Source organism: Coturnix japonica, chromosome 5, assembly GCF_054131305.1.
Source record: "Coturnix japonica strain WE chromosome 5, WE-NBRP24, whole genome shotgun sequence".
Classification (NCBI taxonomy): domain Eukaryota; kingdom Metazoa; phylum Chordata; class Aves; order Galliformes; family Phasianidae; genus Coturnix; species Coturnix japonica.
Window position 1 is genome coordinate 7471759 of NC_140667.1, and position 25082 is coordinate 7496840.

At 37.7% G+C, this 25082-nt stretch overlaps 1 protein-coding gene across 1 annotated transcript in view; it reads right to left on the minus strand.

The window, feature by feature from the left end:
• PDHX (pyruvate dehydrogenase complex component X) overlaps positions 1-2764 on the minus strand; it is a 43126-nt gene extending 40362 nt beyond the window's left edge. Inside the window, exons 1-2 of the mRNA XM_085548194.1 lie at positions 2684-2764; positions 390-495 (exon numbers count right to left, since the gene is read on the minus strand). The gene's annotated coding sequence lies outside the window, so the exon portion shown is untranslated. The remainder of the gene's footprint in view (positions 1-389; positions 496-2683) is intronic.
• Between the last annotated feature and the right edge of the window lie 22318 nt (positions 2765-25082).

A 25082-nucleotide genomic window follows, 5' to 3' on the forward strand; every position in this document is an offset into this window, starting at 1 on the left:
GCTACTCGTGGGAAGTTATTTGGCTAAACGAAGAAGTCGGGAAGAAACTTCTTGGATTTTTTTACCCTATGCAGATAACTGACTTTCTTTAGTTGTGTATATCAGACCCCTGATTTTAAGGCAACGTATACTGATGGTCCTTTTATTTACTGGTAATGGTGTTACACTAAATTCATGAAAAAAAAACCCATCTGTTTTGTCTTGATGGATATGTGTGTGCCCATCTAACAGTCTAATGCTGAGCTCCAGAAAAACTCATTTTCATAAGGCATCAAGTTATAAAACAAGTGCCTGCTGATGAGAGCTGACCCAGGTTGGGCAACAGCTGATTCTAAGCAGTACCATCGTCTCGTGTGGGTTGGAAGGGACCTTAGAGATCATGTGGTTACCTGCACACTGGTGTAGTCAACAGAGTTGCTGCTGCTATGCTGCTGGTTTGTCATCAACCCCACGCCTCGTGTTTCCACATCTTCATGGCAAGTGCAGTGTGTCTTTCTGTGCAGGGCACAAGAGAGCATGTTCAGCATCTGCTGCTACCAAAGCGCAACTATCAAAGAAGGGATCAAGACCTCAAGTGATGAAGAGTTACCACTAGACTGGAATGAGATATTGTAGGGAACAATTTGCCACAGGAAACTCATCAAGTACCTATCTACCAGCAAAACTTATCCTTACCTTGCTGGGAGGCTTCAGGTTTTCTCAACAGGAAACCCCAAATCTTTTTGCTCAAATTTGCCCTAAACCCTGGCTCTCAAATTTGCGTGGTAAGTCAGTTACTGACTTAAGAACCTTTAATAGGAATTTTCACATAGGTAGCCTCCCCTCTACTCCCTGCCTGATGATTGGGCTGTGAGACTAATCTTTGCCACTGTATTCTTACCTTAAAGAATTAACCAGTGTTTCTGGGTGTCCTCACATGTTAGGAACCAGAATAGCACTGACTGTTTTGTGTCTTTTGTGTAAATACTTTGCTTGCAATTCTACATTCTGTGATTATACGTAGATTGCAGCAAAAAACTAGGTGGAAAACTTGGGTGGTTTTATCATGACCTGTTGAAGTTTTATCATTACCTGGTGAAGTCTATTTGCTGTCTCTTGATTGTGACCTTTGATTCCTTCTTTAAACTGAGGTTTCTGCAAAAAAGTGAATTCCTGCAGTATTCTTGCAGGTGTCATAATACAGCATAACGATATCGTTCCATAACAGTGATAATTGGTAAGGAAAAAGATTAGTTCTGTTTTGCATGTCTAATAATGACAAACTACGATGGAACAGTCAAGGAGAGCCAAATATTTTGCCAATTATATTCCTCTGAGGTCATATGTTAATTACAAATATGCACTTGCTCATCCGAATACAATTTGTAATACTACAACCTTCATAAAGATTGTCAAAAAAAGAACCCACATTTTCTGTAACAGTTATGTTTTTTCTTAGATAATTCTGAGATCCCATTCATTCAGTGATACAGAAATGAGCTAAATACACTCCTCCCCCACCTGTGCGTGATCCCTTCAACAAAGAAAATGCTAATTTGACAACATTGATGGCTTCACAAGCCTGTGAAATGATTTCTCTTCCCCAGAGTGTTCTAAAAGCTCTTACAGTTCATTTCCAATTATGCAAAACAAAGATATTAACATTTCCAGAATCATTTATAGCTTCCAATTCACATCATTTTGAAGTCAAGGTCATTTTCTGATGTGAACTGTAGATTAATAGCCAGTTAAATATGTATACGTTTGCAACAAGTATTTGATCACCATTGAAGCTGATTATCTGGCTTCAGTATCACTAGATAGGATTATGTAAAATGTCATAATTCCCACTTCAAGGGGATCATCGAAAACAGTAATTAAGTTCCAGAATTTCCCAATAAAAATAATTTCCTAGCTATCATCCTACTTGCTTTCCAAGAAGGAAATGAAGTTGTGGAATGCAGCACCTTGTAATATCAACTGATAAAGCTATAACTTATATTGACAAAACTGCCTACTGCAAGTCCTTTATAGTGCCATAATGCCTTAACAACACCATCCTATTTCCTGTAACTCTGAAATCATCATTTAAATATTAACAACTGAAAATCCTACCGATTAGTAGAACAACACAGCTAGATTGATATCCTTCCTTTAAATTCCTTGTTACTATTTGGCGAATAGATATCTAACAATTTTCTTTTTTGCAATCCAGCCATCCACCTACCACCAGTGAAGACAGCAGGAAAGTGGTAAATAAACGTGGAGCATTTTATCTATTTTTCTGTTCTTTGATACAGAAACAATCAATATATAGAAGAAGAAAAAAAAAAAAGAAAGAAAGAAAAACAAATACCAAAACCCTCTGAGCTGTTGTAAATTACAGTATCAGTACGGAATGGAGTTACTGGTCGTATACTTTACACATTCACACGTGAGTTAAAGAGGTTAGGAGAATGCTCCCTTTTTTGAAGCTGATTTGGAACTCCTTTTTCTTATAAGGAGAGGTGGTTTTATTTTCTTTTTCTAAATATAAGGTGAAATAAAACTGTGACCTACAGACCCACACAGTGCACAAGTACTGAGTCACAGTGTGCTTTTATAACAGGGGTGCGTATGGCTGAGCTTTGAAAGAAATTAATCAAAGCTTTCATAGAAGTCAGAGAGTCTCCCTGCTTGGTTTCATTTTACATCAGCACTGTACCTTGGTGATTCTTTAAGCTTAATGTTGCACCAGAAATGTACTACCTGATGTGTTTTCTTATAAGAGCAAGCTTCTTAGTCCTTGTGTCCTAAGAAAAAAAGAAGAAAGACTTTCTGACACTTATCCTGTCAGTACATGAGAGTTTGCATCAGGTGACAAACAAAATCCTAGTGTTTTTCAGCTGATTTTATCAGCACAGGGATCTGTTTCTGCTAAATTTAAATGCCAGTGGCTCAGCACACGGGGTGCATCACTGAAAAGTTATTCTGGAGGTGAAACTCCCAGTGAAACCATAACAGTTGGTTCTTCCTCTGCATTTTATTCTACTAATATTTTAAATTGAGTTTGTTCTTAAATTCTTGGATTTTTCTATGTCTTCAGACTTACTTGCGTCTGATGGGTTTTACTAGAGCTCCGTCAGAAAAAGAACTCGTGGTGGGCTGGGCTGCAATACTAAGAATGGACCAAACATGTTTGACTAGATGATATTTAATGGAAAATCACAGAAATTATATTGCCTGAACAGCATTTGCAAACACCCACTCACTCTACACTTACGTATGTGTGTTGTTTTGTTTTACTCTAAGATACTGTGCTACTGTACTAGCAAGTTTCTTCCATCTTGACAGATAAAATTACAGAGTTTAATCTCCAGAAACTAGCTCAACAAGAATTTATTTAAATAGCTGGGCATAAATTCTCGCTCCTAAATGAGCCTCAGATTAGCTCCAATTTCTCTAATGGTAATTTCTGATAATTACAAACAGAATACACTGGATATAGAAGAAAGAAGAGGTCTTATATTTAAAGCAAAGAGCTGGAAGTCTAGATTCTGTGGCTGATTCAAGTGTTACCTTAAGGTCATGCCTTGAACAGTTCACTTTGATGGGAGTTTCAAAAGAGTGTGAATGAATCAGATACTACCCTAAATCCCACTGCAGAGCTAGGTGCGAAATTTCATCAGGCTCCCCTGGAACTCCCAGGACTTCACTCTGTCTGTGCTTCAGATCAGGGGATAACATTTGCATGTTCTGCATAGATGGCAGATGCCTAACAACTATTTTTTTTATTTTTTTTTTTCCATAAAAAAAAGAAGCAGCCCTATTAATGGAAACATTTTAAGAGAAAGCTTGCGTCAAATAACTTAACCTCACGTAGGTTCACAAAAACAAGGCGGCCAGAACTGATCTTTACTGCTTAGCCGGGTACATTGTGACTAATTCCTCCTCTCTTGAAGGATACCAGACATTTGCCTTTCCAGATCTCATTCCCACCCCTTAATTCCTATTCTCCAGAAAAAGCAGATTATCCCGATGGTCCCCATCTTGGGGCATTTCCTGGAAACAACATTGCTGCAGTACTTTCAAGTACATGTACATACACAAACGATGATGGCAGACTACCTTGACCTCAGTACTAGAAGTAGTGACTGCATTTCTTTTGTTTTCATGTCACATGTGCATGCCTTCAGTTTTAATCCTGCTTTTCTGACAGATTTTACTCCCTCACTTCTTTTTCTGTACCTCCTTTGAAATGGAATGTAAGCTTAATACTATTTTCGTTCTGGTTGAACATGCAAACTCAGGAATATTTTAGTGCCAGGCAGAACTGTTCAGATCTTCCCTGGTTCATCTGCCACATCCCTGACACAGAATGGCTTAGATTGGAGAGACCTTAACGATAGCCTAGTTCAACCTCCCCTGCCCAAGCATGTTCTGTTGTTTGCATGCTTGAAGGATGCTGGTACTGAAAGGGTTAACGTGCCTTTTGTACCTCAGACACGGTAGGATTTTGCAAGCAAACGTCTCTTGGTTGCAAGAGCATACGAGCAAGTACGAGACTAATTTCCTGTTAAGGAGTCGCTACATTAAAAGGATATTTGCATAATCATAGACTAAGATAATGTAGGGAAAACCCCAGAGATCATTCTGATGCCAGGATTAAGCCAAGCCCAACATGTAATTTATTTGAATGCATGAAAACTGCTTCTTATCATCCGCTTCTATCTCAAGTCCCCAAGCACTTTAGTTGGCAGCGGCAAGCTCTCACTCCTCCTGGCTAATTCATTATCCTCAACAACTTTTAAAAGGGTTATTTTAAGTTTAACTTAACAGTCCCTGCAACTTAATTCATACAATAAAAAAATTACTCTTTTTATGACCTGTGTCACATGTTCAAAATCAGGCTACCGCATCTTCTCGGGTCATCATTTCATTTAATGCCCTCGCCTCCAGGTTATGACAACTTCTGAAATATCACATGCATAACAAAAATAAAGGTCCAGGACTACACCTACGAAAAACATAGCCAAAAACAATGAGATTTCATAATGCAGGCTTTTTTTTTCCAGCTTGTATATAAATAAAGGAGTGTCCACGTAGGAGTTCAACAAAATGCCCTCAAGAGCAAGTACATTAGCAATTAAAAATCAAGGAACTTACGTGTTTCTGAACAGATTAATACTTCTCCAGGGCTGGATATTCCTTTTTACATCCAGATGTATGCTTTATTTTTCTATTTAAAGAATCTCATTACCCAAGATTTTGTTGTACTTTTCACTTGACGATTCCCCCTGTGCAGTCTTGCTTAGTGGCTCTCAGGTTGCTGCAGAGAGGCCTGAATGACTGTATTGTATTTTATTTTGTTACCCAAGTTAGATGGGGAAGTTACATGAATTCTGAAGTTCAGTAGCCAGTAAAAAACAAAACAGAAACAGGAAAATTAAACGAAAATAAAAAGAGAAGAAAAACCATTGCTGTGACTGCCTGCCAGAGCTAAAATGAAAGGGGATACAAAGAAGTGTAAGGAGGAACAAGGCAGCTGCTGTTTCTGAAAAGCAGCAAGTGAAGCAGCTCCATGGCATTTCAGGCTTCAAGCCTCGAGCCACAGCATAAGAGGGGAATCTTTCAAACAAAGCGAGGGAAAGACAACCATTATGATAACAAATGATTTAGTTAATTGTAGTAAAGGCAAGAGAATATAATTAAGGCCTCAGACACCTAAATAAGAAAGCACTTAGTAGCAATAGGTGCAACATTAGCAGAAGAGAACCATTATATGAACAGGAGGATCTGCAATATTTATTGCAAGCACAGCCCTAATAAAATGCTTTCCCTGTAGTAGGAGAGAGTACTATTTTTAATTACACTTTAGCAATGATTAAAACAGCAAAACCCCAGTAGCCTGAAAGTAGTCCAAAAATATTAATCCAAAAAGTTCACACATTCAGATTTGAAATTTCTCATGCTTAATGAGAACATCTGGACATCTTAAACAGTTAACACAATACACCTTTCTCCCAGATTTTGGAAGTGCTAAAAAAAAACACCTATCAAATAATGAAGACAATAAACTAAGCCTAATTAGAACAGAACAACAGTCAGTAGACTGAACAATAGTGAATCCTGAAAACTCACACTGCACAAGGTCAGTTACAAAATAAAATGAAATGACACCCCATTGCAACCTGATCCTACATAAAGTATGGGAGAGAATCATCCCAGCTACCTTCAGTTTTAATTTCTCTTCATAATATACAGTCTACGTTTAACTCAAACTTGATAAAGGTTCCCAGGCTTCAACACAGAGACCAAAACTGTAGCATTATGTCATGTAACAGCATTACGCAAGTCTTGATCTCTAATCATGTTTTGGTTTGTGCAGAAATCTGTGCAGAAATCTATATGAAGTAATTTATCAGAACACTTAATCTCTGGGGGAAAAACAAAAGTGCTCAAACTACCTTGCTTCCTTACTCTGTCATTAGTGACAGGCCATTCCTAGCTTCAGTTCCAGAAATCCTCCAGAGCTCTGGACATCTCCAGCATGTTCCCATCTGCCTCACTGGTCCTTACACTTCTCTGATTTTTAACACAAACCATATTCAGAACTGATCCCAACATCACAGGGAGTACTTTTAAGAAGATTTATGCAAGGAAAAAGTATACACACATGAGAGAGCAGCATACACTAGATAGATAGATAGAAGTATACACACATGAGATCCCACGTGCTGGGATAAAAGAAGGAATACATCATCGTCTTGTACAGTTAAAGGATTCTGCCTAGACTGCAAGGAATGAACACAGAACTCCTAAAAAAAAAAAAAAGAATAGGGAATAGGGCATTAAATTCAAATTCAAAGTTGTTACACCATTGACTGTAATAAAAATCAACTTTGTGCATGAAAAAAATAATGGGACAAAGCTTATGTTAGAGACTATTGGGTGTAAATCACTCAGGATAAGCGTCATGAAGTTGGCAGACTTAAATAGAAAAGTGACCAGACTTAGCCCTGCTTTGTAGATGTCAGCAAGGTTAAAAGATTTCCCATTACAGGATTAAGTTTAACACACCATGAGGTGTAAGACGCAGATGCAAATTTAACACGCTTGCAAGCCAACAGTGAGATCAAGAACTTTAACGTCTATCCCACAAACATGAGCTTTGTTGCATTTGTAATTATCCTCTCCTTTAGAAAAACAACAAAAAAAACCAAAAACCATAACATTATTTTCCACATTCAGTTAAAATCCTTAAGCTGCTACTTTGAATTACGGTTGACAAAAGACAGATTTTATTTCTTCCTTAGGAAATCACATAAAGATTTTCTGGGGCTTTTTGTTCATTTTTTGAAATATCTTTCATGCTCCCAAAATTGCATCCCAAAATTGAAATGACAGCTCAGATTCTGCATACACAACAAATAGGTTTTCAAAGAAACAAATGAAAGAAAGGCAGCTTAAGTATAGGAGGAGTCTCTGAAACGCTGTTAGCCCGGAGAGTTTAAAGTCAGAATAATTTCATGAGTTGTATTTTCAACTTGTCAGCTATGCACTGAAATTGTGCTTTGTAATACTACTAATCTCTACAGAGGAAACTCCCATTGTCTCTTATGTTTTTTACATTGATACAAGGACTAGGATGTCATAAGGCTAATATTATGCCAGGAAAGGATTTCTCAGGGACAGAAAATGATGCAAGTGGCTGACACCTTTCTTACAAAACGCAGGCAAGCTCTCTGGTACGGGCTGAGCTAGAGATGGTAGTTTTCAGAGGGGTTTTCAGAGTCTGGAGATGTCCTTCTGAATTAAATTCCATATGCAGCAGTCTCTTAGGACTACCTAAAATATCCCTTTTGATCATTTCTGTTCTAAATGAGCCCAACAGCAGCACAAAAAGCACAGCATCCTCCTCAAACTATGACCTCAGTGCTTGAGTTTGTAGAGAATAAGAATGGGATTTCCCTGTATTTGACAAAGTAATTTCTTGCTCAGAGAAGTACCTGGTCTTTGACTCATCTCTGATCTCAACTTTAAGATCCATGGAGGCCTTGCTTCCTACTACTTCTTTCAGGCACTTATGTGCCATCCAAAAACAAACAAACAAAGGTTGGCTTGTGATGCACTTCTCCATAAAGACTTATTTTTATTCAAAGGTTTAAAAAGATTAAAGTTTTTAAATACAAGCCGTGTGTGAAGTAGAATCAACATCTAATAGCAAACTATAGTGCCTTTAATCTTAAGCCATATCTGAGTGTTAAGTGACTAAACATACCAGAGAAGATCCTCCTTGTTGAGCCTAGAATCCATTTCTGAAGAAGAATGTTTAAGCCTTTGGAAAACGTAACTGAAGATCGTTAGCTTATTTCTGAGAAGACTGCTCTTTCAGATGGTACCCAGGCAGTCAATGGTCTCATTTAGGTTGATAAAAACCTAGTGGTACCCTTCTGGAATGAAGAGACTCAACCAAGTTTCTCCCACCTTCATGAAGAGAGCTAAAATTTGAGTTATTCTGAATCTGTAGGGAGCATACATCTTTCTGAAGACACTCAGAAACTATTCCCTGGCTCATAAAGAAATATCAATGGGCACTGATGAATTCTCAGGGAACCAAGAGATTACTTAAATGGAGAGAATCTTGAATTCTAGTCTGCATTCCTCCAGCAGAAGAACGAATTTAAGTGAGGCAGAGCAGATTTCAAATTAGTGTTATTTATGTAAAAGCAGGATATAAAATCTACTTTTCAGTGTCACTTGTGAGAAATATTTCACTCAGAGCCTAATTCAGATATCCTCACACCTTTCCACAGTGCACCAAAGACGCCATATGGGATTAGTTTGGATGTAGGTGTTTGATTGCCCAAGTTATGTGGTGGCTATATGCAATTCTAGGAGAACTTCAGATGACAAAGGAAAAAGAGGACAAGTTACCTATGAATTAGATAGTTCTAACAATACTTAAGTTGCTTGAAAAGAGCCTAAGATGTTTGGATAGGCATTTTAGAACAAATACAAGGAAGTGAGTAATCATAGCTTCCAGGCCTCCCTTTTAGCAATATATATATATATATAAAATCTTTTTTGCTTTCTGTGATTCTTTTCATCTTCTTTTGGTCCTGATGTGGATGACAGACGCGTTTAACAATCATTCACCTTGGCAAATTTTTCATTTTTCAAATTAGTAACCTTTAATAAACACACCCCTGTAATTTGCATTGATAATCCTTTTCCCTAGAAGAGTGGGTGTTGCTGCAGGAACATGTCCAAAAGTTGCTCTCCAACCTCTTAGTATTGAAAAAAAGCACCATGCCACTAGCTATTATGACTCAATAATAGATTGAAATCTCTTGTTATGCTTTAATATGGGATAACAACTCCCTTAGAATTTCCATTAACAACGAAGCACCTCAATGAAATACAGACAGAACAACAGCTGCAGTGAACTCGTAGTAGATGATGTTTCTGCAAGACCTAAGCATTACGTTAACTCTCACAACACTGCATCCTAGACTACCAGACACAGTTCCTGGTATTCACCCAGGAAAAACTATAGCAGGAGTAGTTCAAATGCTGATATGCACATAGTTGACTAAGTGTAATTTGGAGACAATATTGTAACACAGGCATGTTGTGACTTTATGAATGTGGTAGCACTACTGCCTTAAAAAGTACAATAAACTGACTTGAACAGGGAAAATAAAAGCTAACATTCTAGTGAGTCATATGGGGAAGTTAGTTGTATCCATGAAAGAGTATCATTGTAACAAGTGCAGTCTTCTAATCTAAAGAAGAGATACAGCACTGACAAGTTTCCTAAGAAAATCCAATTCAGGCCATGAATAAACAACCCCTTTTCCATGCCTGACCTTACTTTGATACTGATCTTTACTAAGATTAGGTGCCACATCCACCTTCTATATAACGTTAAAGGCTCAGGCTAGGATCTAATTCCCTGTGTCCACATTTAAGGATAGATGGTAGGGAACCTAAAATGATCCTTGCTTTAACTTCATGAATGTTGCAGGGATTTATATATGTATTTATATTTATATATAAATTTATATATATATATTTATTTATTTATTTTGTGTGTGTGTGTTTGTCATCAACCAACCAAATACTCATTCCCATGTTAAAAACTTGAGTCTAATTTAACTGTCAGTTGCATTATTTAACTTCTACTCAAATTAACAGAAGTAGATTCCATCTTGCTCTCAGAATTTGAAGTTTAAGTTTGGAGAGCTAGAGGTAGTAATAACTCAAAATGAGAAGACGGGTCCTTTTGCTCTGCAAATGAGATGGTGCTAAGAATCTGTTTTACCACGTAATTCAAATAACCTTCCCTCACCCAAATCATTTTCCACAGTGAAGGAGAAAAAAATAAAGGTTATTTGATCTTCATTTATATGTGTCAATCAAGTACTTCTTTTCTTCCTCCTCCTCCCCCAGTTGCACATCTTTCCCCATTGCCCTGCAGCAGAATGTGGGTGGAATTCAATGAAGGCACTTATACTATTTTTCCCCCCCCACTTATTTTTGAAGAAACTATGATAACTGCTGTCAGTAATGTTTATGGAGGTAGTAGGAGAAGCCTTTTCTTGATGTGTTAACTTAGGATTTTATGTACAAGCACTTTTCCAAAGAGTCATTTTGTTTGCACACCAGTCAATTACATGATTACTGGAAAACAGCAAGCACAAAAAGTGTTCTCTCAAGTTAAACAAGCAAGGTACTACCACTGCTGAGAGAGTCCCTGTGTAGTTGCCACCAAACAATTTTCTTTTATTTTTCCACAGGGCTGTGCAATTAACTTGTATGCCCAGTGTTATTTCAGGATGGGCATACTGTTCAGCTTAGTTGAGTTATGCAATAGAGATATCTTGATGAAACATAACTCAGGATCATTGCCACTAATTTAGGTGGAAAGGTGCCCACTCTGCAAAGTGGCCAGGGGTTTGTATCTACAGAGAATAAACTCTCTGGAAAAGTACAAAAGAAAATAGAAAGGAGAAAGCATGCAGAACAAAACAAAACAAAGAAAATAAAAGATGATAAAGAAAAAAAATAAGAAGAAAAAAGAAAAGATGAATATTAGCCTTATATGAGCAGGATTCATGAGAAATTGTCTCAAGCCTGAAAGCATCTAGCTTGCTTACATGGGTTAGGTCAAGACAACGACTAACCAGAGTCATGTCCTTATCTGTGAACTGAGGATAAAATTCCTTTCTGCTGTGCTTTGTAGATTGTGACTAATGTAATAAGACCTTGTGTTCAACTGAGACTATTAACTGGTAGTTAATAAATAAATACTAGAGCAAAGAGAGAAAACCATGCAGGAGAATATAAAAGAAAGAAAGGGAATGAAAAAGAAAGCAGCAAACTTACTGAAAAGACAAGTACAATGAATACTCAAAGATATCTAGAGGACAGAAAGATATCCATAGTGAATAAATGTTATAAAGAAATATGGGACAAAGGACTTATAAGAAGAGAAAAGGGCAGAAAAACATGAGAGGTTAGAAAAACATTTACTTTCTAAATATGGCTCAATAATAGAAAAAACAGTGGCTGTGTCATAAAACAATGAGTGCCCTGTGGCAGGACAACAGCCTTCTATCCATTTTTCCATACTGGAAGAACATATTTCTTCTATGTGTAATTGCTTGCATTTCTCTTGTGGTATTGTCAAATGGCCTATGCCTTCCAGAGTTGATGATAGCTCTGCAGCACAGAGCCCCAAGTATAGAGTAGGTTCCTGTGAATTCAAAATCCTTGCAAAGAAGCAGTGCTAATAAAGAAAGTTGCCTTGAGGGCTAGTAAGTTCAGCACTAATTAAAATGGCTGATTAGCAGCTTTGAAAAGCGTGGTTCTCCTTTTCCGCAGCATGGACACAGATGAGTATTACAGCTCCTTTCTGTAAATGTTGTACAGCCTGCATGTTATTCCTGATCCTCTGGAATGAAAGTAATTCCTTTCCTTCCTTTTCTCACTCTATGGAAGCCATTCCAGTTGCTAGTGCAATGGAGTTCAGGCTTTTGTTGGTCTTCTCTCATCTCTATAGGCCCACAAACTAAGACTGGATATAAGCCACTAGCTATCAGAGTGTCTTTGACTTTGATTCTTTAATTCTGAGTTGACAGTAACTCAACTGATTAATTCCTCTACATTAATTGCGACCTTCATGGCAATCTAAAAAGCCAGAATAAGTACATGAATATGGTATCAAACAGTGAGTTATTGAAGTAAGGAATGGCAGAGATTTCCAGCTTTAAGATATGAGAGGTGGAGGAGAGAAAGAACAGAAGAGAGAGGACAGAAGCTGTGAGAAGCAAACTGCTGAAAGAAGTCTTCCATGCACATCAAATTTTCTCAGTCTTGACTGGATTGTATAGTGTTCAGTAGAAAGCAGGTGGCAACCCAAGCAATATCTGCAGTTTTTGCTTGTTTGTTATCAAATACAAAGAAAAATAAAGAAAGCCCTTAAGAATTAGCTAACATTCCACCTTTATCACGATACTGCATTGTTTTGTGAAAACAATACCAAAGTTTTCCCACAGTGACTTCTAGACTTATTTCCCCATGTCTTAGTTGACATGCCCTGTGCCTTAGTTCACACAAGTTCCTTGGTGCAACAACTATACATGTGAAGCACATACAAACGTGACACATATGAGTTGGCTTAAAAACAGCGATCGAGTGAAATAACTGTAACAGCTTCCTGGAGGCAGAAAGTCAGCTTCAGTAAGCAGAGTAAAAAGGTTCAGCACAAATTGTTTTGTATCATCCATGAGAATGGCTAATCAGTGAAGTCGGGCCCCTGAATTTTTACTTTATCAAGTCTTACAAGGCAATGAAATCACCAGGCTAACTAGTTTTGAAATACTGATACTTAGATTGAAGAAGGTCAAGGATCTTGACAGCATCTAAAAGGTTTTACTAAGTCACTGCAGCACTGTGCCAACACATCTCTATCTTGCACCTTTATATCAGACTTCCAGTCAAGCTCCCTCCCTGCTTCAGGAGAGAAAAGTGACCCTCAGATACTGATGAGACGATTGTACTCAATTCACGTAAACAATTAGTAGGAACAGTCATACGAACTGGGACACGCATGTACAGCATGTGCAGGTTTTTCATATGGAGTAAGTATATAAACAAATTACTCCTTACTTGACCTAGCAAAGCACCACACCTACTCTGCACACAATTACATCTTTTATGTTCTGCATGAAAGAATATACTGCAAATGAATCTTAGTACAAAGTTTAAATAAAGAATTACCAAGTAATAATTAAACCAGCCTGTCATTTATTATGATTAGACACTAAGGTAAGATCTGTTTCTTTTAATGCTTCTCAAAGAATGTACTCATTTTAGAACACGTACAACCAGTTACGCAGAGGTCTCAAAAGACATACTGTTCTCCTGGCTTAGTGATGCACAGTGTATTCATTTTTATTGCTGGAGTTGACCCAGTTATTGATATCACAGCCAAAGTGACACGCTATCAGTCTTGTCATAATGAGGTTATGACCCAGAACTTTCTCTTGTAACCTCTTCTATAACATTCAACTAAAGATCCCTTCTGTTATGAAGCTTCAATACAGGACAAAATATGTCACTGTGGTTCAAACAGGAGGAACACCATGTTCTGCACTGCTAAGCTACATTAATATGGAAAGCTTTCTGTGCACAGATGGCCAACCAGAAGTTAGAACCAACTGAGAAATCAGACCTAATTGTAGCAAATTTGAGTAGTATAGGCTCACACATGCATAGTTCCTCACATCTATTTGCACTCTACCACAACAGAGGGTGGAATTTGTATGGTGAGGAAACAGCAGCAGCAGCTAAACAGCTTTTTCACTTCTAAGTTCCTTCAGCGCACCACAGATCATCTACAACCAAAGTTTTAATTCCAGATTTTTTGGGTTACAGATAATGCTAATCCCACAGAGTTACTATTTACTATTTATATTATAGTTGCACCCAAAAACCCAAAAGGAAAGGGTATCATTTAATTAGGAGTTTTGCAAACAGTATGAGTTGCTGCATCAGAGATCTAACACTGTTCTTATCGGTGAGCATAAAAGCGATGGATGTAACAGATAAACTGTGAGGTGGGAGTGGATTGGAAAGACTGAATAACTGTAAAGCAAACAGACTTCACTGCAGTTCACTACTTGCCTAACAGATGGGAGTGGTTCATGAGCATCATAGCAGAAAAAGCTTTTGAGGAGGGATTTAGAGAGGGATAAAGCATCAGCTTTATGGATTTTGGCAAGAGCTGGCTTCCACTGCTAGGTAATGTGGCAGAGAAAATATTTAAGACTTCTGTCTCACTGAAAGAAGAGCAGCTGCCTAAGTTGCACTAAGTGATCACTCCTCAATTTAATACATTAATTGCCATAGCATATGGTGAGAGATGGTTTTGTTAATTGACTTGAGCCCATTTAGCATCTATGGTCTGAAAAACAGTTTTGAATTTCATCTCCTGTGAGCACATATAATTATATCTTTTCTTTATTGTTTATCCTGAAGTTGATCATGCTCCAGCAGGGCTGAAGTCCAGAAAGCATAGCTGTATGTTGAAATGAAAATTGCACAATAACCATCATCACAGAGACCTAAAGGGAAAGTTGTAAGATTTGTTATAATCTCATACAGCTTTATGAGATGTTTAAACCAGAGAATACAAAAACGTTTTCAGAAATAAGGTATAATCACATTTCACATGAAACTCAGATCTTTTCCACTGTGGCTTCCACTTCACTTTCAGTGAAAACAAACAGCATCTCTGTTAAATATAGAGATTTGGGAGATAAGGCTGTATTAATTATTAGTTGTATTGACTTCTAATTTACGTTGGGTTAAAACAAGCATTTAAAACTAGTTAATAATATAATTAAGCCTTCATGAAGTTGATAGGTATGCCTTTATCATCTGCAAATCACTCCTCCTGCTCTATGCCCTGCTCCCACAGACCACTAGCTCTCCAGAGTCCCTGGATGCTATTCCAGTCTTGATTGCTCATCCATTAGCCCGACACCTAGAAGGGCCCTCACTCTCTCATCAGCCAGGAACTTTCACTCACTTAGTAGCCTTTAACCACGTAATAGAATCAAGAGTAGATTTGTTACTCAGGTTCCTTTTACTGATATAGGATGTTAAGTGAAGAAGCATGCTGCAGGTCAAGCTTTCAAGCAGCTGAGCCAAAAAGTTCATATGCAATCTTCCTCCCACTGCTTTATTTACATCCCATCTGTTCCTTTTACACTTCACCATGCCCTTCCTACTGCTTAGCTTCTGTTGTCAATCTGCAGCACATTTTTCGATTGATTAATGATTATGACTTAAACATGCATTATGGACTGTGCTACCTCCAATCGTCTTCACCGTTTGTTCATGATCTAAGAGTTTGAAGGCTATCTTTGGCTATTTTCTTGCTTTCATGTCCTTATTAAAAGGCATGAACATGGACCTTTGCTGGACTATAAATACCTTGCTAGTACACCTCCTCCCAAGCCGCTTAGTCACCTTCTGAAGCACCCCATTATTTTGGTTGCACACTTCCAATAATTAAGTCTCCTATTTTTTCTAGGCCTCAATTATCTTGCTTTCACTGACACCTATATAGTCTTATTTCAGGAAACAGGAAAGTTAACCACAATATTTATTTATTTACATCCACATAACATAAAACCTAGGTAGAGATGTTAGAACACCTGGCATAGGTTTAGAAACATAATTACAATATTATAGAATCAGTCAAAACACCAGCTGCTCTTTCTTTCCTATATCTCTTCTATCAGCTACATATCATTCACTAGTTTCTGAGAAGATTCAATAAAGATTAAAACTTCCCTTAAACCATATCTATTACACAATCATATCTTTACCTTGCTATTATAGCTTCGCATCACTTGTACAATCTTTGGAAAGAAGCTATGGGGAGTAAGTAAACAAATAACTTCTTTTTAGAAGTATTAATGTTGTCTTATATCACAAAGCCCATGTTACTGCACCCATAGCACAGTTCGTCCACTTCTGTTGCTCAGAAACTACTTTCATGTAGTTCTGAGAAATGCACAGAACAAGTCTACCTCTCCTGCTGAGATGAAAAACAAAGCAATTAATCATCCAAATACAATCTAAAATAATTCCTACCATATAAAATTTTCTGATAGGTAGCAAAGAATATTTTTTAAAGGTCAGTGGAGATGTGGAATGCACAATGAAATACTGATGAATTGGGATAAGACCGGTAGTTGATATATAAGAACAAGTTAATCACTTAGTGCTGTAAATAATTACTACTCTTACATTTAAATATTTGAGTACAGCAAGAGAAGCATACCTTCAAAAGACTAGGCCCTTTCTTTTTAACATATACGCACACATGTCTGAAAAAGGGTGCAATGGTATTCTTGCTGGCAGCCTGTCCAGCCCTGGCTGCTGCCCACATTTCAGTTGTGGGAATTGTAGAATTACTCGAGTTGGAAAAGACCTCAAAGATCATCAAGTCCAACCACAGCCTAACCATAGTCCCCTAACTCTAACAACCCTCTGCTAATTCCTATCTCTGAGCACCACATCCAAATGGCTCTTAAACACATTCAGAGACCATGATACTTCCAGGATGGAATGCTTCAGTAGAGAGTCTTGATGTTTTACAAAGGACACCTTCAGGCCAGCCATGATATTCCTGTTGTTCCAATACGGACTTGCATCAGACTGGGGTTTTTTGTTTGTTTGTTTTGCTATGAGCTCAAAAATTTGAAAAGGTTGTAAAAAAATTTTAATTGCAAATTAGATACCAGAAATTTTCCATGAACACGTGTCCTGTGTGTTCAGTTTAGATGCTTTTCCAGCCTCCCAACTTCTGAAGAGAACTTCCAGATTAACATTACAAATAAGAGAGACGCATTGCATCAACACTTAAACCTGAAAAACACAAGTACAACCTAGAAACATTGGTAAATGGGTGTTGCTATGAAGGTAAGTAGATTTAAAAGTTAGTAGTTTGGTGATTCTATTTTTTTTTTTAATGTGCTTTATGAAATATTGGTTTCATCCAAATATGCACATTCTTTTTATTTTACCAGTAATACTTGAATCTGCAGAGAGACTACAAATAAGTACTAATAAATATACCTTCCAAACTGGGCTAATCACCCTATGTATGAGCACAAGAGGTTGCAGCAATTTCTCCCCATTTGGTAGTGGAAAATATGAGCAAACATTTCTTGGCCACACCGGTAAGACTGTGAAGCCTTGATGTAACAAGGGATTGAAGCACTTGGACTGTATGCTCCAGGTCCTTTGTAAGGACTGAAAGTTTTGATTAATCACTCTGTCGACTGCTTGACTTGCTATCTAACGATAAAGTTTAGCTACATCTCCACAAAATCTAAAAAGACCTCATTGTTTTCTTTTTGTTGTTGTTTGTTTTTTTGTTTTTATGTTGGTTTGTTTTTACTTCTAAAGCCAGCTTAAAACTGATAAGCATCTGACAACAAGCAGTTCACCACATAGCACTAAAGCTTTGGTATATCAAAGGGCAAGAGATCATAGATCAGGCGTTTGTCTAAAATGTAGCCAGATTTGCCAAAGAGCTCAAGGATAATTCTTTTCAAATGCTCAGCATCCACCTCTATAGGCAAATTTTCAGAAGAGCTCAAAGCCATGCATGCTAAAGGTCTCTGAGAATGTTGCTAACTGTTTTGGTTCTCAAACAGAAGCCAAGCTTTTTGAAAAGCCTGTCCCCTTTGAAATATTTCAGCTAAAGGATATCACAGTATAGCTCAGTTATTATTTTGGGTTCTAGATGTATCTGTACATCTCTATAAAACAACCACAGCGTAAAATTTTTTGCTAAATGAAAAGAAACTCAGTCCCTTTGGAACTCAGATCTTTTACTTTGTTATTTCTTGAAATGTCTTCATAGACATCCTTTGTATGAAATAACTCATCCTTGTCATTTGGAAACATTGCATCACAAGGATTTGTGCAGTCATATTTTTCCCAGTGCATCTATTTATAAAGCAGACATTCTCTTTTCTCAGCTTTTCTTATATACATACTTCTTTGTAAAAAAAAATGCCTATTTTCTTAATTATAAATACTGTGACTTATACAAAACAGAATTACACCTGACTTGATATCCTAGCATATCCATTCTGTAAATTTAATTTGGTTTGATCTTTCTGGAGTGCTGCAATTCTGTTTTACTAAACCCTTACTTATGAACAAAATATAGGAGAACGGACTCAAAAAACTGTAGATATCATAAGGAAAAAAAAGAAACAAGAAATTGTCTGGAAGGAAAGTAGAGTGCAATTTAGTAATAGAGTCAAGTGGAAGATGGCACACTTGCACAGACGAGGCAAAATTCATGAAGGCAGAGTGGAGAAGGTCCAGAAAACAGTTTGGAAGGCACTGAGGTTAGGGACAGAGTACAGCCTTCAAATACATTAAGTTTTTCTTTTCAGGGTTAGTAAGCCTTCAGCTGGAATACTAAGCCTACAACCAGGAACTCCACTTCTATAAGTATGGCAGATGGAAGCAAGAGGTCAAGAAGAATGGACAGGAATATTTAAAAGACTGAAAAGAACTAGAGCTTGTTAGCCTAACAAAGCAGAGACTGTTCACTACACTTGCTGCTGCAGAACAGAAATTTACTATCTTTCTCAGAGACACCTCCAGTTGTGATGACTGCAATCTCTAGGTAGTAATCAAGTCTGCCATAACTGCAAAATGTATTGATTTATTTCAGAGAGCAACACCAGTATCCAACTGAAATATCCAGCACTAACTGAGATGAAAAAGGTCTGCGCTGCAGAAATGGAGCTGGAGAAGGCTTGGTGCATATTCAGCATTAAAACAAGAAACAGGAATACCAAGAAGGAATGAGGCATGGGGGCAAAAAAACCAAGTTGCTTGCATATGAATGTCAGTCTCCTAAGTAGATGTCATTGAGGTCATCTGATTTATAAATCATGATCAGAAAAAAATTGAGTCACTATGTCCCTCACAAAAGATTCCCATTTTCATACAGATTGATGGAGATAGACTGCACAGTGTGACTACTACCAACGGTCATGTAATATTATGTTCTGAAGGTGGGACAAAGACCTGAGGAACATGTTCAGGGTTTACCCTGCTTTGCAATGGAAGTCAGACTGGAGAGCACCACAAGTCCCTTCCCCACACTGTGCTGATCCCATGAGCTCAACTTTTTTAAGGCAGCTGGTCCAGCAGTGACTTTTCCTCTCACCAGAGGACAAGAACATTTGCAAGAGAACGTTTCATCAATCTGCAGGTTGTCTGGGGGCAAGCTCTTCAGGAGCATGCGCACATCTGCATGTCAGTACATCTACGTAAGGGACATACGTGTGCACACAGGGCAGAAATCAGATGCTGCATTGAAATTTACAGGCTTGCCGAGACCCAAATGTCCATCATTTAGATGGACTCTGGTGAAAGATTAAAAAGAATACTTGTATCTAGCTTGGCCCAGAACACCCAGGAAGGAGAAGAACTACTCAGAACTGCCGGCAGGAGTTTACAACTGGGAGCAATAGGGTAAAGTCAGGTAAAGAAAAAAAAAAAGTTTGAACATCAGTAAAATTTCCTAACAGTGAATGTTATTAGACTGGATAATCTCCCCTTAGGGAAGCAATAAAAACGACATCATTTGCATCTTTGCAAACGAGACCAGACAAAGCACTGGGAAATATACTGTGGGGAATAATCTTGTAAAAAGATTGCACTAATTTTTCCCATCTATTCTTTCTTCATAGGATTGCTTCATATGCGCAGTATGCCATACTCCTTTTCCTGTTACTTTATTCCTTTTCCTGTGTGTTTAATGACAAAAAGCCTGGAGCAATTGTTACCTTTCTAAGTAAAATATGACCTACGAAGACAATTAGCCTTTTTTTTTTAATTTAAAAAGTGTCTTTTTTTTTTTACTTAAAATATAACCAGTAATACATACAAGAACATACTCTGTAAGGTACTAACACACTTCAGCACAATAAGCAATTAGGTTTACCCTAAATTAATTATTGTTTGACATGCTACTCATACATACACTGTGTAACATGAGGAAGTCAGTCTGACCTTAATTATTGCTTGTAAATAATCCCCAAGTTGTAACTAAGTAGAGCCTTTTAAAATGTAATTATTATAATACCAGAGTTACAGAGCTCATTGATTTATAATTGCTTAATTGCTTATATCTATTAAACCACAGCTGCGATAGGTTCATCATGCATACATGCTCTACTCTGGAAACTGATTAAGTATGGCCAGAAACTTGAACCAATATTATCTCCCACAGCTAAATGCTAAATAATCATTCCATTCCAGTCAAGGTCAGCATTGTTGATTAGATGGTTGATCAACTGTGGGAAATGAGCTGGTCTTTTCAGAACAGATCCTGCAGAGTAATAAGATGGGGGTAGGACACAAATATATAGGTACCTCCAGGATCCTGCATCTCCCACTAGATTTCCAATTCAGACCAAAACTTCCTCCTTACTGTGATTCTAACTGTACGTTTTTAAGATTGTGAACTGTAATAAGCTATTGGAAATACAGGTAACTGTGCTAGTGGGAAACAATATCCAAGTAATTACAAAACTTCCCTATCTTTCTAAGCGAGGCATCTGCAGTAGTTTGCATGTTTGCATGCAAAGGATATACTGTGCTTTTGTCTGTCATGCCAACTACACGTATGCAAACAGCCTTTCATAGAGGGAATTCAAGCCACAAACATGGTCCTCATATCTTCTATGTGTTCAGCTCTTTCTCTGCCACTGTCTGGTAATAAGCAGAACAACTGCGCAGTGAACAACTGCACCACATTACAAGTAGATGTGACTGGGGAAAAGGAGCAAGATAGAAAAGCAAACACTCAAGAGTAGACAGCATGACACTCTCATTAAAATTAGAGCATATCCCGCCTGTCAGAATGGCGACACCAACATTTTTCTCTGAGAAACTGTAACCTGGCACTCAAAGGTTTTAATATACTTCAAAATACCACCTCCTTCTGACAGAGATGTGTGGATTTTTTTAATCATTAAAATTTCAGCTAAATATAAGCCTTAGTTCAAATGTTTTGTCATTTTACAACGCAGAGAAAAACACCAGCTAAGATGCATGTTAATTCTGTATGTTCATGGAACACAATATGACAAGTTGGAAGGGACCCACCAGGATCACTGAGTCCAACTCCTGGCTCCACATGGGACCACCTAGAACTCACCCACTACACCAGAGAGTTTTGCCCAAATGCTTCTTGAACTCTGATAGGTTTGGTCATATGACCGCTGCCCCAGGGAACCCTTTCCAGCAAACACACATTACACCACAGAGTTAGATCCTACAAGAAATCATAGAACTATGAACTGACAACTCATAACTACCATAACACCTGGAAAGATACAAGCATATTCACAGAGCAGGTATCAGGAATAAAAAATTACATATATTATCAACATTCATACAAATTTTTATATATTTCTTAAAAGCACTGAACTTTCTGTAAGCCTGAGAAAAGTGGTTCTGTGAAAGACTATTGAATAAGTTGCTGCAGTGAATTTCTTCCATATGCCAAAAATATGGAGAAGTGAGAATGAAAACTGCACTTGAAGCTTTGGGTTAAAGAAATCAAGCCTGTAAGGATCTGAAAATCCCATTCCAGTCTCAGGCTTTCCTAGTCTGTACAGCATGAAAAAAAGCCATTGCCATTGGTCTCAATTTCTGCACTCCTATAAAGGGAATATTAGTCATGCAGGTTCATCAGTCGGGTTACATCTAAATTCCCCATGGTAAATGAGACTAAAGAAATGCAAAGTATTCTAGTGTTGTACAATCCAGATAGAGCGATAATACCCTGCTTGTTATTACCAGCATTCCATAGCAATTAGGGAATCACAGCAAAATCCTAAATCTATGGGAAGAAAATCAGATCGCCTCAAAGCGTGGTCCTGTCCCATCATGTGACTGAGCGTGTAGGATTAAAAGCATCCCTATCTCAGCATTTCTTGTGCACTATTTTTTTTTTTTTTTAAAGTTTATAATTGAAAACATTGTTTTTTGTTGTTCCTCTGCCCACCCTCAAGCTGTCAGTTATGCAAATACAGCACAAGTCCTGCTCTTCTGCACACCCTCACCAGTCATCAAGGCTTCGCAGCCAAGTTCTGCTCCCACTTCTACCTGCACAGACCTATTCCTTGCAAATAGACAATGAGCAAAGAACGACTGTAGCAGACATCTATTCTTGAGCTCTGATTTCCTTGGAAAGACAGTGGATAACCTAGTCTTATCTGTTGTGTTTTGGTTTCTTGTTTGTGTTTTGTTTTTTGTTTTTTTTCCAAATATAACATGAAGAAAAAAAATCACGTCTGGAAAAAATGTAATTTATCTTCCTTATCTGCAATGCTTATTGAAAAAAAATACTCTTTACATTGCTGACAGCTTGTTATTTTCCTCATCTGAGAACAGCTGACATCTCTTATCTCATGCTTGGAATATAAACGCTCTAGTACAGCACCATCAGATCATTCGCTATTTCTCCCTCTGTCATTACAGTCAAAGCAAGAACAATAAGAAAGAAGACAACCTCATGGGTTTTTCAGTGCACAAATGTATTCAGCTGCTTGTCAAACTAGTTGGTACATGAAGTATATCCTGAAAACATAGAACATCATAAATACTATGGACAGCTAGAATTTATCCTAACTCCCAAACTTTTTGGTATTTCTTCATTACTTTGTGTTGGCTGAGCACAGCATCTATCTGAAATAATGAAGGCATTTTAACCAATAAAATTAACTGTAGATCCAAATACAGCGTTTGAGGTTAGAACTTTAGAACAAGGTAACAAAAAGTTATCTTGTGCAGGAAAGGAAAAAAAAAAACTAAAGAAAAAACCCAAAACACACAAATAAAAACAACTGAAGAATAAGCAAGTTGAAATATTCATAATATAGAGAGAAAAGGAAAAGATGCAGTCACAAACAATCTGTAATTAAATACCCACAGTAATGCAGAGAAAGTTACTTCCTTGATGTTCAAAGAGCCAAAGGAAGGAAAAAGTAAAATAGACTCCTTATTTAAGGAGATCAGCCTGATACTGTGTTGGTAACTCAGGAACTGAAGTTATGACAAGCCTGATAATAGAAACAGCTGAGGGTGAAGGTTTGTTTTGCTGTGAATTTACTGTGTTTTTGCTGGACATCTTAGAACAGTTCCTAATTGATGTCTGAGAAGAGCCAGTAAGTGAATCCTAATTGGTCACTGGTCTTTAAGAGAATTCTAGAGCTGATTCTGTTCCATCAAAACACAACCTTTAGGATGCAAATAAATAGATAAATAAAAATGAAATCTGATGAACCTGGAAGGTTGGAATACTCAGCTGATATACTTTGAAGACCTATTTTCATAAATTACTACTTAATATTAAAAAGGAAAAAAAAAAAAAGAAAAGAACAAACCAGAACAAAGAAGCAAACTAACAAATACCAATCAATTCCAAGCAAAATAAAAAAAAAACACAACACATCAAGTGACAAAGACTGTGAGCCTCCAGAAGGAAAATTTTCCAACTCTGCAGTAAACTTTTGTGTTGGGATAAGCAACATAAATAGCACTTCTCCCAGTAATTCCTTATATAAATTATTATTAATTTAAAAATACCTCCTCCCCACTCTCCCTGAAGAGAAAGGGACATAGGAGTGAGACATTTCTCAATTCTGCTATAAATCTCTGAACCTGCTCAAGCAGGAGTTCAGGTGTAGGGTATGATGTAGGTGTGGTACAACTGTATCCTCTGTCACAGTTGTGTGTGAGGGGCAACAATGAACACATGGAAGCTGCTCTATGCTGATGGATGGGGAGGCATATTTTTAGAGAGCACTGTTTCCCAGGGGGAATCTTGCAGACAATGCTGAGGGGAGGTCCAGAAGCACAGACAGGAGAGTAAGATGATTTAATACTCGCTGTCCTAAGCTTGTGCAAAGCAGCTCCCTGAACAGACCTACTCATTGTAACTCATAGGCTTGCTTGCTTTCTCCTCCTCCAGTACCATATGAATTCACTCTATATTTTTCAGAAGCATCATCCATATATAAAAAATAACCTGCTCACAACATCTACTACTAAAAAAGCATAATAACTTTTAATCATGCTAGTATTTAAGAGACAGAGCCTTCATCCTCACCAAATCCTTTACATACAGTTCCTACACACAAGAAAAAAAAAAAAGAAAGAAAAAGATCAAAGCATAAGATTAACTTTAATAATCAACAGCCTTACTTGAGGACACTGAACACCAAATAAACAGAGACAGCTCCCTGTATTTCAATCCTCACTTCATTCTCCCAGCGGGGAGGTTCAGCAGGCTGGATGCCTTGTTCATACAAGACTTATTAGTAAAAGGATCTTGCACATTTTGAACCATCTTTTAATTGAGATCTCTAAGTAGTAAAGTACAGATTGGTGTTGCTCCTAATTAAGTACATCTGTTTGCACCCAGAGCACTTTTCTGTCAGCTTGAAGGAACACCCAGGACTGGCAAAACAGACGCCTTGAATTAGCACAGAGGTCATATGTGCTGACATGCATAGTATCAGCAGATTGTCCCACTTTTCCACCCACTGAATTCTTGCTGCTAATCTAATTAATACCCTCTGACTATTTCAGATGGCCACTTGCAAGAAACAATAAAGATAAAATGCTGGGGTATCTTGTGACACATACCTGCTTTTTTGTCTGCCCTATTTCCAACACATTTTTCTCTGTTCTGTTTGTATCCCTTCTGCTCATTATCTGTAAATGGTCTGCCTTCAGTTCTTGTGCTTTGAGAGAGGAGTGCAGTACTGAGATTAAAAGAAAATTATCCAGAGGAACTGGGAATCCGGATATCTCTTCCCACTTTTTTTTCCTATATCCTTTACTGCTCCTCTTCTCATTGCCCCTTCCCACCTCTCCCATCTCCAAGGCTCCCTGGTTCTCCCTTCACCTACAGGCAGAGCAAGCTGGGGCTAACACCTGTACTGAGCTGGGCACAGCTTGCAGAGCAGGACAGCCCTTCCCTAAGCATTTGT